Raw genomic sequence first — 19,014 nt, forward strand, 5'->3', positions numbered from 1 at the left:
ATCAGCTATGTAAAGTGCAATTCCTGTGAAACAGGACAGCACAGTAAGAGAATGCAGCTGATAGAGTGGTTGTTGTTTAGCTTTCGTAAACATTTCTGATAAATGTTTAGCTTACAGAGGGGAAGAAAGTTAAGAAAAGCCATGGAATCATTTTATATATCTATGAATAATCAACTGAAGTTTTAGCCTTAGTTAGCCTTAGCTTGGTTGCATGTAAAGTAAGAAGAGTTCCCCAAGATGCTTATTCACTATAATAATAAGTTTGGTGAAGAGGGAACCCCTATAAAATCATATTCATACTGTTTCCAGATGTAGATTGTTTCCAGATGGTGCAAAGAGCAAAACCAGACTCTCAAGTTTTTTTTCTAATCATCAACACCTTTGATGCTTCACCTTGGAGGAGGATGTGTTTGACTTGAAACAGGTGCTTTCCTGAATTAGAGTTCACCTGCAGAGCCCCTAAATACTTCAGATGGGCTTGCATGAAGTCAGGGTTAAGAAGTTGAAGGAAGGGTTTTTTTTTTTTCTTTTATTCTTTTTTTCCAACAAATGGGGAATAAAATACTGTCGAACTTATTGAAGTCACAGATACACATGTGACCAGACTAGTGAATTGTTTTTAAAACTTTTTTTTTATTCCTTTGTGAAATTTTATGATAACCAGCATACTATGTAAGGTAGTAGCTATCAACTTCCTTTGTTTTCGAGATGTAACAATATATGGATCTATCGCAGATTCATAATAGCTATTCTCCTCCCTGTTTGGCATCACTGCAGGTGGCAAGGCATCCAACATCTCCTGTAATTACAGAAACTACCCTGTTTGGAAAAGTGGTGAGAGAACATTCTTCCTCCTCATTTTGCATCAGAATGTCAGCCTTATAAATTCTGCATTTAAATCCAAAGGTAACAGCTAAAGCCACAAAGTGGCTTTACTTAGTCTAGCTGCTTTAGTTTCTTGTTGCATTGTCTGTAATTCACAGTCTTAAAATGGCATTTATGCAGTATCCAACTTTGGCAATGGATGAATTCCTATAGTTGGTAAGGATAAGTTTTGTTGTTAATAAAACCCCCTTGCTCCACATGGGATTCAAGAACAAAGTCCCAGCTGTTGATGTGATGCTGTCATTTTGGTCCCTAGTTTATTAGCATCGCTATCCATCAGCTAATTTGTCTGTATTTGAAGCCTGTCATTATAGAGGGAAAATAATTGCTGTGTTAATTTTATAAACACAGAGTGAGAGTATGGAGAGAAGAGTTAGATGACAGACTGTAATCATAGAAATGCTGGGATTAAAGATTTTGTATTTTTATCTGTAGATGAGCTATAGTTTCATAAAGAAGATGAGCTATAGTTTCGTTAATAATCTAAATAAAGTGAGGGGGGAAAAATTCTGACTTTCCTTACTCTCTTAAAACTCAGCCCTTTATTGAGGCTTGGTTTTTAATCAAGTCCCTAAAACAAAATCATGAGACAGTGTTTTCCTTATGAAATATCTATGTTTATTTTCAAGGCAGTCTATTTTCTGGCACATTTCAAACCAGTAAATTTTTTTTTTTGTATGTGTATCATTTGGATTATCTGTTTATAGTACTCCTGTTATTGCTTTTTGTTGTAAATTCTTAGGTAGCCTAGATTTAGAGCGATTCTTAGAGGAAGTCTTAGTTTGTCTAATAGCAAATACAGGCCTCTAGGAATGTCTTGGGGCTTGTTTGTTCAGATTCAAAATTTTAAATCACAATTAACTCTATCTTCAGTGATCTTTGGAGCATGATTTTATGGGCTGAACTCTATCTTGCTATACAAGTAAGCAATAGTGAGCAATCATTAGCTTTGCTGAGGACGTCATATTGGCAAATATTTCAGAATCAACAGAGATTGAAACAAAAACAAAATCTATAATAGTCCTACCAAGTGACAGCTAAAATAGGTATTGGGATAGGTGTCTACTAAACTGCTTATATATTTGGCATCAACTGAAGGTACATCAGTACCTGGTCTGTTATCTTCTGTTATTGCTGGCAAGTTACATTCATATGATTTTAAGAATATTTTCATACAAAAGTTGCAGATACTTGGGAATTCACCCCAAACATAATACTATCATGTTACTACAAGGAATACCTTTCATGTTTATCTTTTGCTGTTTTATCATGTTGGACTTGTGAGTAGCATTGTTAAAATTTTCCTTCAGGGTGTAAGTGCATTTCCTCTGGTGGAAGCCTGCTACAATAGTATACTATACTTACTACAGGAATAGTATATATGAATAGTATATACATGGCTGTGGTTTCATGACTAGGCTTTGCATGTTGTGAGTAATTTTTAGTGAACATTGTTATTTGGACCTGCTCAGTTTGTGTGGTTCCTTCATATTATAACTTAGTGTTCATATTTATCAGGTAAAAACGTATAATTGCTTTAGTGCTCAACTACCATCTTATAACTGCTGCTGTAAGCCATTTCTAACTGGGTGCTACTAAAATACTGCAAGATGAAACCTGCTTAATAATTGCAGTCCAGCTCCATTCTTCCCTATACAATTTCATTATAACAAGTTTCAATGACTAAATAGGTGAGTCAACTTCAGATTCCTTTGTGGAGGGAGCATTACAGCAAACCTCATAACAGGAAAGATGGGTGCTAGTGGTTGAGGGATCAATGGATCGGGACTTATCTGTATTAGTGTCTCAGTGAGCCACCCTGTGCTTTGGGCAAAGCTGTATAAGGGCTCTGCAGATCCAGCCCTTTCCATGCATGCAGTATTTGTGCATGCTCCAGGGGCAAGTGATTGGCTGCTGAAGCTGAGTGCACCTGGCATGTTTTGAAAGCACTGCATTCAAGTTGCCAATCAGTCTTGTTGTTTGACAGCTAGCCAGAGACTGTATATAAAAGCAAAACAATCTTCTCCTCCTAGAAAGCCTGCCCAGAATTTTGACTACTTTGATGATTGCTTTACTGTAGCAGCAATAAGGGAACTGTCCTCATTGCTAATTGATATTATGTGTGGGGTATACACAGAGATACAGCAGCTGTGAAATGACAGCATTTTTGCCTTCAGATTGTAGGCTTCATTTTAGCGTTTTTTAATCCAGTGAATAAACTTGGAACTGAGAGAGGAAGGGAAAGTTGTTTGCCTTTTCTCAAGGACAAAATAGAGTGGGGAGTTCTCAAGTTGCCTGTTCTTTGCCACTAAATCATGCTTTTCTGTTTTCTTTGAGTGTATGACCCTCCCTGTGACAATGGTTTTATCCTGCAGTACCTATGGTATCTTCATCAACCCTTGGTGTTTCATGAAGAAATCCATCGAGTACAGGTTTTGCATTGTTAAATCTCTGTTATACTATTGAACAGTGTAGGTTTAATCATTTCATCTTTTTTTGTCTTCCAATATTTTATTAAATGTCTGTTTTGTCAGATTGTTTCAAAGACTTTCTGGTGTGTAGTGAATGCATCACCTATTAGTAGTGATTTGATAGTGCTATGAACATAAACATTGGCCCTTTCCATGCACTTTAGCCCAGCAGTCATGTTCTTTTTATGTTTGGAATCTAGGCAGATAAGGAATGCTTTCAGTGAGCTTAGGTTTTTTTTTCTGAAAAGACTGTAACGGTGCGATATTTTTGCCCTTTCTCTCAGTGCTGTTTAAATGGGATGTCTCATGACAGATGTTGATCTCATTTAGGAAATATAAAATACAGAGGAACTTTATTAATAGCCTGTGGAAGTACCTTGGTGTGAGGGCAGAATCATTTGAGACTGATGTCTTCATATTGATGCTGTGCTGCTTTTCAGCACAACCAGCAGATGGAGAAAAAGAAAGCTGCAGATACACCATGTTCAGAAAGGTCTGGGATTGCTTCTAGGGAAAGTGGGCTCATGGCTGCATTGCGTTTTGTTAGATATTTTAGGCAATTTGTTCTTGTGTCAATCTTTCAGGGTATTCCTGTATTTTTCTCCTGAAAAACTAAAAAGCCTGTATCTAGTTCTCTCTAGGATCTTTCTTCTGTATAAATTTAACTGCCTATGCAAAATAAGTATATTACAACTAAGTGGTGTTATTTTGATAATTGGTCTGATTAGATGGAAGAGGCTAGATTACTTAAAGTCATTTCTTGGCAATCTGAAATGCGAATTAGTATTAAGAAACTCTGTATTTAAGTCATTTTTTCCCCTGAAATGATGATTTCTTTTCTAAAAATGCCTATCCTGATCTAGGTTATGCAGTGGATGGGAAAAGGCCAGTTTTTGGGAAGTCTCCTGCTCTAGTAAATTAGAAGGTCCTGAATTGTTCTATGGTATCTCCTGATAAATAGACATGTCACAATCTTCTCTTTTCCAAATCTCTTGGGATCTGTGTATCTATAGTGGAATAAACAACAATAGGGGAAAATGCCACAGAGTGATACAGATTAGTTGTCCCCTAGGGGTCCTTATGTGAAGAAGCATCTTTGTCACAGTTAAGTGCGTTTATAAATGCCTCCGTTTTGGAGGGGTAAAATGATCATTATGATAGAAAAAGGTGTTCAAAGGTATTTATGAACTTCATACCCTTGAAAGAATAACATTAAATGAGTAGCTAACTGCTAAATTTCAGGTGTCTGAGAAAAAAGGTAGAAATGCTATTTTTCTTAAAGATGTTCACCAAGAAAGGGTATTCAGCAAGGTGTTGGCTGAACATAGCCAAAGTTACCTTGTTAAAGTGTCTCTCAGACATGTAATTACTAGTAGCTGAACTTACAGCATAAGAGAGCTTGTCATTGTTCTTGCTCTTTGTCATAGGATATTTAACATCAATTTGACCTGACATAGCTTGCATGTCATGTCACAAGCTGATCTGCATGATGACTCAGTCACTGAAACACTCCTTCTGTTTAAACATTGATACTTTCCTCAGAAAATGTTTATTCTTTGGATTTATATGTGAGGGAGTTCCTTCACTTTATACTACTGCAGTAGTATAACTTCAAAAAAAAATTTTTTTTTTTGATGATGATATTGCTTCATGTTGTATTGCTGTTAAGGCTTTAAAAAGGGTGATAAAGAAATTAGAAATTGTTAACAAGGTGATGAGAGGTGATGAGATATTACAGAATCACAGAATGGTTGAGGTTGGAAGGGACCTCTGGAGATTGTCTAAATCCAACTCCCTGCTCAAGCAGGGTCATCTAGAGTACATTGCACAGGATCATATCTGGGTAGGTTTTGAATATCTCCAGAGAAGGAGACTCCACAACCTTTCCAGGCAACCTGTTCCAGCGCTCTGTCACCCTCACATAATCTTATTTTAATAATAATAATAAATATTTTAAGCCAATATAAATGGCACTCCATGGTTGTTAAAGAAAGTCCCACTGCTGATCTATCACATCATTGTCAATCTGGAGACAGGTCCAGATAGGAGCTACATTTCAGAGTGTCACAGCTGGAATCTGACCCTTGCCCAAGGCTCTAACCACTAGGCTGGGGTACCTCAGCTGCTGGAAGAGAAGCCCCACCTCTCCCATGCCTCATTTATTTATAGCCAGCTTCTGGTGTTACGGAAAAAGGGCAAATCATCTCTTTTCTCCTCTGGGTCCAGAAGACAGTTTATACACCTAGCTATTGTAGGCTTTATATGTTGCAGTGTCATAGAACAAACCTTTTATTAAGGCCCTGCAGAGGTAATGAGCTTCTTTTGTTAGATTTTTTTGAGATACAGGGTCAAGCCTTGATGCAGGTTCAGGTGCCTTTGAACACCTTATCTGCCATTACTCATCTATCACAGCATTCCACCTCTGCACTTCAGTAGATTATGGGCTTATTTTTGTAAAATTCAGACATATTTTGTAATTTTGTCAACAGGCAATCAGCTGTGTCTGGAAATACTGTTCTTAAATGTATGCACTTAATGGGAAATGGCTTTTTTGTGTGTGTTTCTTCCACTAATAGTGATCTAATCAGTCATGGAACAGAATCCGGCAGCTTCACACCCCTTTTGATGAGCAGGGGATTGATATTTCTGATAAGAGGAACAGGTAATGCCCTAGCTAATTCTTTGAAGTACTTTCTTCTGTGGATCATCATTATACCTTCTATAGGGTCAGAATAAGTTGGTTGTTCTTTGCACAGGAACTAATTTCTGGGAGGCACTGTGACATTTTACAGATAGAAATGGCTACATCAGAGAAGAAGAAAATAGAAAAGCAGTATGTTCTCGGCAGAGAAACCTATGGGCTGCTTTTACTCCTCCAAGTGGATGTTGAAAAGAAAGGGAGATATGATGCATCCCAGTAGGAGAGCACAACCAAAGGTTTTTTTAAAGAGGATGAAGAGCAGTTATCCATTTGTATTCCCTGGATCTTTCTGAAAGAAATAATTACTGCCTACGGTGCACAGTATATGTCCACATGAATAGTTCTGGTTGCTGTCTGACACTGAAAATAGAAAGATTGCACTTTTCATTACTGAATATGTCAACCATTTCTGCATTTTCCCTACCAAGTGAAAGGTGTACAGGCAGAGATGAGCTCTATGTGTGATTAGTTCTTTTTAATACTTTTTTTTAGCATAAGGCAAGCAGCTTTGGACAAGTCTCCTTTGACTCATTAACTGTGAGAAGCAAATGTAGACTGGAGGCATAAAACTGTTCCTCCCTCAAAGAAATGTATAGCTGTGGTAGTCTTCCTCTGTGTAGAAGCATCCTTCACATGAATGCAGGCTTATACGTAAGCAAGCACTGACACATTAAATAGCATATTCAAAAAAACCCTAGGGATATATAGAGAACAATTCAGTTGCCTGCAAATGGATGTGAAGTGCCATTTGAGATATTGTAGTGTCTCATCTCATCTCTCCTGGTATCTCACCAGGTTACCAGCTGCTGGCCCAGAAGAATATAAGGCCTCCGTTAGGTCCTTTGCCATATCTATCAGCCTTGTGTGACTGTATCTCACCTAGGACATCTCAAATGGCACAAGAGGCTCTCATTTAGACTACTGGATTAAGCCCAGATAGATGAAAATACCATAAAGTTTATTTCCAGCTGGTTGAAATACCACACCTACAGACATTCTAAGCTGATTATTAGTAAACCTGAAGGATGTATTAAGTGTCCTTATGCACAAATTGTTAGTCTTATCCTAATCTGTACTTTTATATATGATTTGGATGATGGAATAAAGGGTTATGCTTATTACACTTTCAGACTGTACTGCATGGAAGATACTACAAGCACTCTGGAGTGGATGGTGGTAAATAAGTTCTTAAAATGGAGAAGGTGAATTTTTATGTGACAGTTGTATTGGTAACAAGAAAGAATAATTAAAGGTAGGGACAAGCAAAAACAGGTAAATGATTTCAGTTAAATTTACGGTTCTCCAAATGATGGTTAGAATCATTATGTGTGTGATAACTTCAGGTCAAAAGCATGATTAATGCATGTTCAGAACTAAGATCATGCTATGTGGCTAGGTTGGAAATGCACAATGCAGTGATATGTATATTATAAAAGAGGGAAATAGATCTCACAATCTTTGATTTTTGAGCTTTGGGTCAGTGATTCCCATAGGTGGCTGTGTAGCCAGCAATGTGCCAGTGTTGTTCTACTTGTTATATTCCTTGAATAAAAGAGTTCTGATGCAGAATTGAGTTTGTAGCTAGAATGGACAGAATCCATGGCTGGCAGGCAGGATGCAAGTCCTGAAGGAAGAATGAAAGTGAAGGCACAATTATAATTCAAAATGATCTTGATTAATTGCAGAAGTGGTTTGAAATCAGTGAGATAAAATGCAGTAAGTTCAAGCACAAAATGCATGGGATGAGATGTATTTGTGTAGGTTGGAAGGGAGGATTATTAATATAACACGGGTGTGTTACTGACTGATTGATGATATTATAATACATCACAGACTGAATAGGGATCAGTGACACTTGCCACAAAAAAAGGAATAAATCTAATTCTGGGATTTATTAATGGGAAGATCATGTATAAGAAACAGGAGGTGATACCTCAGGTGAAGTAGAATGTCCAGTTTTGTATACCGTGGCTTAAGAAAGATGTACCTATATTAGAAAAAGACCCCAAGAGATCAGTAAAAAAGATTAGATATTTAAAGATCAAAGGGCATGATCTTCAGGTGACATAAATGACTTCAGCCTCAGTAACTCCCAAAGAACTAAGCTGATTCATACCAACTGAAGAGCTGATTAAAAGACTTATTTTTTAAATTTTCTTTCTAATCTAACCTTAACAGTAGCAATTTGCATTAGCTTCTCAGTGCCATCAAGTTTTCCCCAAGGCTTACAGGAAAGAATTATTTGAGTGTCATAATTTAACTCTCTCTCTCTTTATGTTTTTTTTAATCTTTTAAAGTCAGCTATAGATCTTTTTTTTTTTTTAGTTTCTATTTTAACATTATTTAAAAATGAACACAATTAAAATGGAAAAAAGGAAGTGCTTTTTAAATACAAGGCACAATTAACCTCCGAACTCCACTGTCTCTTGATATCATTGAAGCCAGAAGCTTAATAGAATCAAAAAAGGGTTATAGATAATGAGAAAATCTCCCAACACATTAGAGAAGATTAAAATAAAAAGACTAAAAAAAAAAAGTAAGGCACATAAAGCTACACACTGCAGTACGTAAGACAGCCATTATATGTCTGAATGGAGGAAGCTGGTTTCTCTAAGAACAGGTTGTCCTATGGTTGTCCTTAGTAGGAGTTGAAACATCTCCTGTTACCCCAAGTCAGATGGAAGATACTGGAGCAGACAGACACAGATCTGAAGAAGCCTGGTAATCACATTTTTCCTAATTTGAATTCTGTGCAAAATTCTGTGCTCCTGCAACTGACCTCTTAGTGATGTGTAAAGGTGACTTGAAAGGGCTATTTTAAAAAAAAATGCAAAGCCAAACCTTTTTTTGTCTGTGTATTTGTATCTGTCTGCATATTCGTATCATATTCATGCTCACCACTGTGTTATTTGAACATCCTTTATGTATGTATGTATTTCTTTATTTAACTGAGGTGAATGGGATGGAGAAAGATATCTCCAAAGATTGATCCTGGAAGAAGGTGGATTGCAAAAAGGACAAGCAACAAAGGAAGAGTATAAAACATTGCTTGGGTCCTTAGGGACAAAAGCAGAAAGGACAAAGCCCACCTAGAGCTAAAACTATCAAGGAACATTAAAGATGCTGAGGATGGAGTCTGCCTTTGTGCTAGTTGCAAAAGGAAGTTCAGGAAAAAAGGTGGGTCTGTTGATGATTGTCTATCACTAGGCTCTCTGACTCAATGTGTAGAAAGCTGAAATTCTCAACGCCTTTTTTGCCTCACTCTTCATAGGCAAAGCTTGCTCCCAGACTTCTGTATGTACCACCAAAGTCTGGGAGGGAGATGGCAACCAACAGGACAGGATCCAACAGAGTAGAGACTACTCAGGCTGGATAGATTAAACTCTGTGGGCTGGATGGGATTCACGTGAGGGTGCTGGTGCGGTGATTATGAGGCTCCTGTCTGTCATTTATGAAAATTCATGGCAGTCAAGGTTGGTTCCTGATGACTGGAAACAGTACACCGCCCATTAAGAAAGGCAGAAAAGAGGCCCAGTGTAGTACAAAATGTAGTACAGTCAGCCTGTCCTTGCTCCTTTGAAATATCATGGAGCATATCCTCTTGGAATCCATTTCCATGCACAAAAAGGTAATTGGGAACAGTCAGTGCAGATTGGGAAAATTACGTTTGACCAACCCGATTGCCTTCTGTGTGGATAATGGGACAGTGGTGCATATAATATTTCTACTGCCAGCTTCTTCTGGAAGATGTAGTGAGAAATATTAAGGCCCATTTCTGTCTAGAATAAATTGTCCCTCTTCCACAGATGCAAAAGGAACTTACAGAAATTTGCACTGGTGAGGGCTCACACACAGCACCACAAGCCTCAGGAAAAACATCTTGGATTAACCGAGGAAGGTCTTTTCCCAGTCAGGTATAGGAACTCTGGGAAGCGAGACTGGGTGCCCCCGCCCTGCATTCGCGATGGATAGCTGTCTCAGGAAGGGTTTGCACTAGTCTGTTTACACAGGTCCTGACCTGAGTTGATTTAATACCATGATTAATTTTTTGTGGCTCTGTTCTTCCCCCAAGCCTGTGTATTGCTCTTTGGATTTGTCACTAAGTCATTCCTGATAGTCAAATGCTGATGGAGCTATATTCTAGCGATGAGATATGTGAGCTTTAATTGATTTTCTCATAACTTGGGATAGGCCTGGGAAATGTTATCTTTTGAAGGGAGAGATTGGCTTTTCATCCTTACTGGGTCTTTACAGTGATCCTCCTTAGATTCTTCCTTAGAATCAACAGATTAATATAACAGTTGACTAGTCCAAACTGGGAAGCTGAAAAGAGATTTGACTCCTCCACTGTTTAACATGCAAGCAACTTAAAACATCACCTGTGTAGTGTTTCTGACTGATGTAATCTGGGCCTTACGGAAACAAGAGGTAGTTAACAAGTTGGGACTATCTGGTGGAATTAACAGATTTATAAGCATTTAAAATCTTTTTATTGCTTCTATCACACTCACTTACCTGGAAAGCTTTCTCTTTTGAACATCATCAAAAAATCTTTTTGCAGCAGGTTATAACTATTTGAGGGATAGGTTAACGCTTCTTCTAGGTTATGTGAATATTGTGTCTGACAACCCTGATTTTGGAAGTTGCATCTTTTCCTGTGAGAGTATGTGAGCCAAAGCGATGTCCCTACAATGATTTATGCTAAGCGAGAATCTGGCCTAATCTGTCTATTTCTCATATAGACAAGATGCAAGTTGTCTGTCCTTCATGATGTGGTCTGTCAGCCTTGCATAAAGCTCTTTGCAAAGTAAGGTCTAAAACAAGAGGAAAGGCTGTGCTTAGCTAAAGAAAGTGGATCTTTTGTTTTGAATTTCGAGTGCTAGGTGCAAGGTTTTAAAACTTCATAAATCTCTCTCTTTTTCTCTCTATGGTCACTGGTTCAGTGAGAAAAATCTTCAGAGGGCAATCAAGGCCCAATGTCACTCCATATCACCTTTGCTTGCTTGTTGATTAAGCTGTGATAGACTGATAGAACTAAGATCTGTGAAAGGATATTTAGATCGTCTTGTTGCTATCTTCAAAAGAGGTACTCAGTTTGTTTTGAAGATCTCAGTGTTTAATCACTCTCACAGTTGAAACTTAGTCTTATCTCCCATTTGAATTTGTTTGACTTGGCCTGTCTAGCCCTGCTTCTTGGTTTGCCCCTGCTTGATTACAAATCCTGCTAGGACTCAGCATCCCTGTAGGTCTCTCCTTGAGAAGATAAATGGTTTAAGCTTTTAAGTCTTTCATGTTTGTATCTCTTCAGTTTTGTACCATTATTTTCCAAATGTGGACATCAGAAATGGAAGCAGTATTCCCCTTTCAGTGCTACTGGTGAAGACACTGAACTAAAATCACGCTACTTCTCCCAGGTTTATAAATTGACAGATCATATTAGCCCTTTTTGGATCAACATAGCACTTGGAGACTAAGATAATGCAACTTATTATTAATTTGCTTATTTTAACCCTGGATTCATTTTAAGATACTGGTTTACCAACACACCCTCCATTCTAGTTTGCATTTTTCTTTCTAGATGTATAATGTGAATTTGATTGTATTAAAATATTTTGTGGGTTTCAATTGTTTCATCTGATGAAGTACTCCAGATCATTCTATATAACTGTTCTATTCTTGCTCTTTATCATTCCACTTATTTTGTGTCATCTGTAATTGTTTTAAGATTGCTTTAACCTTATTTCAAAATCATTTATGAAAATGTTATATATTCTCAAGTCTAGTGCCAATCCTGAGGAATCATATTAAATTACTTGGGTCCCACAGTGTTTTCCTTTTTGTGACTGTTTCTGGAGGTGGGCCAAGTTTTAATTTATTTAATGACTGCTTTATTAATACTGCATAGTGTTAATTTTTAGATAGTACTCTGCTAAGTCGAATGCCTTATAAAAGTCTAAATATATTTTTCACAGTTATCTTTTTTCAAAGAAACTTGTGACCTCATCAAATATTGAAATAAGGTTTGATCAATAAGATCTAATTTGTGTGAAAGCATCATCACTGGCTGTAATTATATTCCAGTATTTAGTTTTTTAATTGATAAACTGATACAGAATTTAATTAAGAATTTGGCCATGTTAGATTATTTGGCCTATAGTGATGTTTGGTGTCCTACTTGCCTTTCTTGAAGGTATGTCCACCAATTAGCAATCATCTGGATTTGTTAAAAGTATACAACAGCAGGGCAAATATCTCCTCAGGTAGCTCTAGCACTTCCAATGACATGTAAGAAAAGTTTAGAACACATCATCAGAATATTTTGGCTTTGAAAAAGGCTAGTCTTGCAAAAAGATTGTTGTCATGCGAGACCTGTTGTATTCTGATGTTGTTTCCCATGGAAGAAAAAAGAAACAAAAGTACTGTTAGTAGTAAACGTTGTTTAATACCAATTTAGCCAAAGTATCTCCTCCTCTGCATCAAATCCCTTCTGTCTTGTATAGTTAAACAACAATGAATATAGTTTATGGCAAATCACTGGTAATAGCAAGATGACAAAACAAGGAGCAGGAGGGGGATATAATTATTATTTTTGCCTATATCTTCATACCTCTCTGAAGTCAGATCAACTTGCATATAATTAAAATTCAGAGCATGTGTCCCTGATTCAAGGATAGATTGAGCAGCTGGTAAGAGCGGCAATGTCAGTCTTTGTATTGGCAGAAAATAAAACTGAATCTACTTTAACCAGAAATGGGCAGTGAAAATCAACAGCATATGACTGAGAACCAAAGACAGCAGGGAGAAATTCAAATCTGAACCCTTCTGAGACACTGTCAGAGGCAGAGGTGGATGAGAGACAGCCTGGAACTGAAAGGGAATGGGCATTCCCCTGAGACAATAGGATTCAAGCTGCAGCTGTCACATAGGTAGAGGAAGAATTGTCTAAGCCAAGAGATTTGGTGCCTTATCAAGGAAAAAAGAGCACTTGAAGGGAAACCCTTAAAACAAACAACATTCTAGAGACAACAAAGGAACGGCACAGCAGAAGATGGCCTTGGAAAGATGAACAGGGAGCTGTTACAGATCTGGGAAGGGAAAGTGAAGCTATGAATATAGTAAGAAACCAGAAAGTTCGTCTGACTAAAGCTCCGCATGGAGGTTTCACAGCAAGAAGGGGACCAAGCAACAGCTGCTCATCTGTCTCCACCAGAATATGAAAAAAGCTCTGATGTTCTGGGGACGTGTACTTCGAACGTCAGGATGTGGACCCATGTATGAAGCTATCTTGCTGGAATGAGGAAACGATGTTGTCCAGGGGAAACAATCCACAGCAGCCCAACCTTAAGAACAACCCACAACAGAGAAGGAAGAATGGTCAAACTCAGTGCTATGCAATAGCACTATACATTTTACTCTATATTGTATGGTTCTGTACAATTTCCAGGAACCAGCACAGACTTATTTCTGTATGCCAATATTTATGAAGATATTAATTCTCCCATTAAAGCTGCAGGGTCAGGACTTTTAAAGCACGTTGACACTTAATTTTCATGGAAATCAGTTGAGAGACTTATAAAGGGATTTAGCTACCTAAATACCTTTAAAAATCTGTTCTTTCAGTTAATTTTTTTGAAGCAGACAAGCCTCTTGTCTGCTGACTTTGGAGAACTTTGGATCAGGCCTAAGTTAACCTGCTTGATTATCTATTTCAGCAAATTTAGCATGCAGGACTCTTAAGTCAAATTGCAAAAACAGTATTTTATTCTATTCAGTGCTCAAAGTAATTTGATGACAGATAACACCACTGTTTCAGAACTGACATGTGCCTACTCCTCCTTCAAAGAAAAGAATCTATGTCAACTCTGCTAAGTTGCTAGGACAACATGAGGGAACTTACGAATTTTTCTCTTCAAGCAGCAGCACTTTCTTCTTGATGAATTAATTATATTACTCTATATTTATCACAGCTCAGGCGAAAAGTGACAATTAAGCTATGACACTTCTCTGGAGAATTGCCATTTTATTTATAAACAGAATGAGATGGGGGCACATAATCAAAATCAAATAGAGACCCTTTCCACACTGTGCTATCATTTATCCTTCAGATATAGAGACTTCTTGATTAGTGTCCAATTTGGGAATTAATGTAGCATTTCCTGTAGCAGTTATAGAAGAGATCAGTTTTGGCACCACAAAGTTTGGTTTTAAGCACAGCACAAGATTCAGAAGCAAAGAGTTGCTTGAATTGTATCCCCATGCAGGGAAATGTAGAATAAGATTCTTTTACAAGGAATAGTTGAATATGTCCTTTGAATTTCTTGTTTTCCTATCATAAATTGTCAGTTCATTTAAAACTGTCTGTGCAAATTTTTCAAAACCAATCTTTTCTGACTTTAAAAATGCATACACTTTTTCAAGATCCATCAAAATATCTCACTTCACCTCTCTGGTTTCTGAAATCAATAAAAAGGCATCCCACCCCTTTTATTTATTTATTTTTACATAGAAGAGGATTCATTTCATCTTTGACTATTTTTATGCTAATGTCCTGCATATACTAAACACGAAATATTGAAAAGGCCCCAAAAGAAGTTTCAGGTGATCAGCTGGAAAAAATGTTTAGGATATCAACTTTCTGCCAAACTTGGAAAGGTGGAAAAAAATTTAAGGGTGGTGACAAACCCAATTTTCAGACAATCTTGCTCCTCTAAGTACATAGGCAGTCCAGTCTCAGCTAAGGAATCATGCTGTCTGATTGCTGAACATGGTCCCTAAGGTAAGCACAGGTGGTACTCTATAATGCACTTAATTGAAGGTTATATATGCACCTGCTTACTCTCTTCCTGGAGCAGCATGGTAAGAAGCAATCTTCAGAACTGTTTTGACAGTAGGGGGGTACCTTAATTTATTGCTGGGCTAGGCTGGCAGATAACTCTCTTCCCAGGGAGCAAGGAGAAAGCAGGGAGGGATGTGCATTTAGATGCTTCCAGAGCTAATCTTCTAAAACTTAAAGCATCAAGGCAATTAGACACACTTCTGTCCTTTTTGATCATAATTGAAATAGCTGTGAACATAATTATAAGTAACATTTTTTAACCAGAAGCACTGGTAATCAGGTACTTTCTAAGAGAAAGGGCATCTAGCAGAGGACATGAGTAGTAGTATCGGAGTCAGAACCAGGTATTTTGTCTCAAAATCTTGTATCCTGCTCTGTTTCTCTACACTAATTATTAGATAGCACTGAATGTATTGTAAGTACTATCATGGTATTCATGTGCACTGACTCTTAGTTTTAGGATATTTGATCTTATTTAATTGCCATTATATTATACTATATCTAGAACTGTTTCAGTTTTAATTATGCGTAGAGGGACGTGATAGGATGTCACAAATATCTAGAAAGGTCAAACGCATCCATGATTCACAAAGCTATAGTAAGTTTTCTGAACAGTTCTGGTTTAAATTTTTGGACTGTTTCACTGCAAAATTAGCCTGGTTACTATAGTACATTTACCCAGTTAACAACAAGAAAAAAATAAACACTTTGCAAATATTCTTCAGGGTGGTCCTATGGAAATAGAAGTAACATAATCTCTGTCTCTAATTTGCTCCAAGAGACAAAATTGATTTTGTTTCCTTATGTCTTCAACTTGCATAATGAAATCAGACCAGAGCACAGATATACAAGAATAATAAACTTCAGGAACCAGAGAACTAAAACACAAACGTTTTTTGTCATATGAGAAGTTTCTTATAGACACTACAAAACCAGTTTTACATGTACTCTTAGTTTTGCCTTATCAATTCGTGGCACAAGACAGAGGCCTTTTAAAGTCCACTTCAAAATAAATATGATTTGTGCTGCTTAATTTGGCATCGGAGGATTATAGGCTTTGAAAGAAGACACAACCACAATAAATGACACTGGATCCACCAAGTAAGCATACTTTCAATATTTACAGAATTGTTGGCCTCAAATTCCTTGAACATATGTGCTTATAAATCTAATGTATTACTGTTTAGAAGCTTTGAATATCCTTATGTCATGAAATCATTTCAACAGATGGTTAATGTATGACCCCCAACATTTCAGTGGATGTCAGCAATGATTTACTAGATTAAGTTTGTCCCTGGTTTAAACTGACTGAATCTGATCCTGCTAGGTATTCCTGTGCAGTAATTCAAATAATTTTGGTCAGGCATATGTTGCAAATAGGTTCTTTTTTTTTTCACTGAAAGCTATAACCTTATAAATTTCTTCTGATAGATGCATACTTCTGTCCTGCACTTGTTACAAATAAAAAGGAAACCTGCAACATTAATGACATTTGCAGATGCCACTGAATGTGAAAGACCTTTAAAAATGAAAGAGGAGAAACAGAAATAAGTCAACAGGAAATGAGAGCGATTCAGAATATCTGGAAAAGATAAATAAGAGTTGATTCCGCATGGTCACTGGTAGGGAGAAATTTTAAACTCTGGCAGAGTAACAAGGTTAGGTTACTATGATTAGATTTCTATAAATGCTGTTCATATCAGTTCTCATGCAACTTGAAAACAGAACTTGTGGTGCATTAAGGCACCATAGCATTACTTTATAGATTTTATAGTTAAGAAACTGGCACGCACAGATGTTCCTGTCTCCAAAGGATACATTCTCAAGAGAAGCAATTTTCTGGCTTTAACCGGACGAGCTGTTCCAAGAGGCATTCATCAAGTGAAAATGTGGTACTTCTTCCAGAATGAAGCACATAAAGGTCTCTTCAGCCTATCAGGAAAAGAATTTGTATTACTTTAGCTCCTGATACGAATTTTAACCATAAAACTATTCAGCCTCTCTAAAAAGAATTGAGTGGGCAGTGAATTATGGGAAGAAACATCTTTATATATACCTCAAGTAATACAACATAAGCATATTTAACCTCAGATTGCAAAAATATGACTCCTTTTCTGCAACTTTTTGGGTCCAGCGGAATTCTGTTTTCAGTTCCAGAAATCACAATATCAAAAATAGGCACAGTTTTGCAGTAATTAGAGGAAAAAAGTCATTAGGGAGAAATAAGTAAAAGACATGAAAAATAATTATGCTAAGCCGATTTGCGATACTTAGCACCTAAATAAAAGGCAGTTTTCAAAGATGCTAAGCACTCAACATCTCCTATTAGTGTGAAAGAAATGCAAGAATTTAGTCACAACTCTTAAGCCTTAATGTTATGGTGGCTTATACGTGTCTAATAACACTACTCAGCCTTGTCATTCCTGTTATTCAAGTTTAGTGAAAGGATTGCCATGGACTTTAAGGGAGTCAAGATTTCAGCTACATGGCTGGCAAGAGAAGGCATTTACCCAAAGAAGAGGCACCGGCGCTCTGGCTAGAGCACTTCCCTGGTGCATAACTGACATGACTACAAAGCTTCCTGATATGCCCAGTTTGGAGAAGAAACTTGAACCTAAATCTGCTTTGTTCTTGGAGTAGGGTGACTGAGCCATCGTCCTATGGGTATTTATTCTCTCAGTATTGTTGGAATTATTCTACTTTATTAAATACGTACAGGTACTTTTCATTGAGTTTTACCTCAGAGGAATTAAAAAGAAAGGGAATCATCTACTGATCTTTCCCCCCCCACAAAAACTAAATTTGATTCACTCTATTTTAGATCTACTTGTAGGAAAACTCACAGAAGAGAGAAGAGTTTAAAACTGAAAAAAAAAATTAGTCTCACTGCCAGTTAATTTTCATTCCCACTTTTGTCTTTTTGGTGAGACCATTTCATCAATGCAGAAGGACAGGATCTGCTGTATGCCAGACAGCTCCCTCCCTTCTTCCTGTAGTGTTTATGTTAGAGACTAACAATGGGCTTGAGCTGAACTTCAGCTAATGGTTTAGGGCTAGACTCTCACAAGGACTGTCTAACAGTGATATGCAGAACAACCTGTGAAGTGAGGGCTGCTTTTGCTCTCAGGCACTGCTCTGGGACACAAGCTGCATCATCCTAGAAGGAGCCCAGAGCTGCCTGTGACATGGTGCCCTTCCCCAGAGGCTGGTTTCTCACCTTCAGAAACCTCCTTCAGAAGGGAGAGTGCTGAGCAATTCTTTGCCCTGTAAGCATTGCTTGCATTTTGCAGAGGGTAATTATTGTCTGTTTGCTTTTTTGCTTAGCGTTTCAAAATCTTTTGTTGCTTTAACGAAAGGCAAACCAACAGGATAAAAATTCTCCCCAGATGGTAACCTCACAGATGAGAAGGTGCTGCCTCTTCTCACTTTGTGGTCTGTTGAAAGCTTCCTACTCTTTTGCTGCTTTAATTTCATCTTGTTGGCATTTCCCCAGTGAACTTGTTTTCCCCGTATGCGAGTATTCTTTTTTCTAAACCAAGATAACACCATTGGCAAATGTCCCTGGATATGAAAGTCTCTTTTTTTTTTCCTGTCAAGATCAATAGTACTTGTTTTATCTATCAAATATTTCTATGTGCAGTTGTCAAAAGGCCAACATAAAAGCATAATGTCATTTGACCTTTTTCTTGTGTGTAAATAGTCACTAATCAAGGATCTTTCCTTGCATCTAGGGCAAATGGTAACTGTAGTTCACTTCTCTTATGTTCTAGGGGTTCAGATAATAGATATGTACCCAGATTTCTGAGATGAATTTTTCACCTATTTTGTGTACTGAGCTTGTACCAGATGTTGTATATACATCAGAATTTACAGTCTGCTCATTTATACCAATAAAGGGAAAAAGAAGTAAAATTTATTTCATTCTACAGATGATGAAGGAAGGCCTAGAGAAAGTCAAGACTATTTTGTCACAGGTTTTTATCTTTTGTAACACTAAAATTCTAGATAACCTGTTGCCTAGTAAGGAGAATCTGGCAGTGTAAGATACCCAAAGAAAAACGTGCTGGCTATGCCTTTTCTAGTAAATAAGTGGGCCAAGACCAGTTCGATGGCAAATGGCA

This window comes from Apteryx mantelli, chromosome 5, assembly GCF_036417845.1.
Source record: "Apteryx mantelli isolate bAptMan1 chromosome 5, bAptMan1.hap1, whole genome shotgun sequence".
Lineage (NCBI taxonomy): Eukaryota > Metazoa > Chordata > Aves > Apterygiformes > Apterygidae > Apteryx > Apteryx mantelli.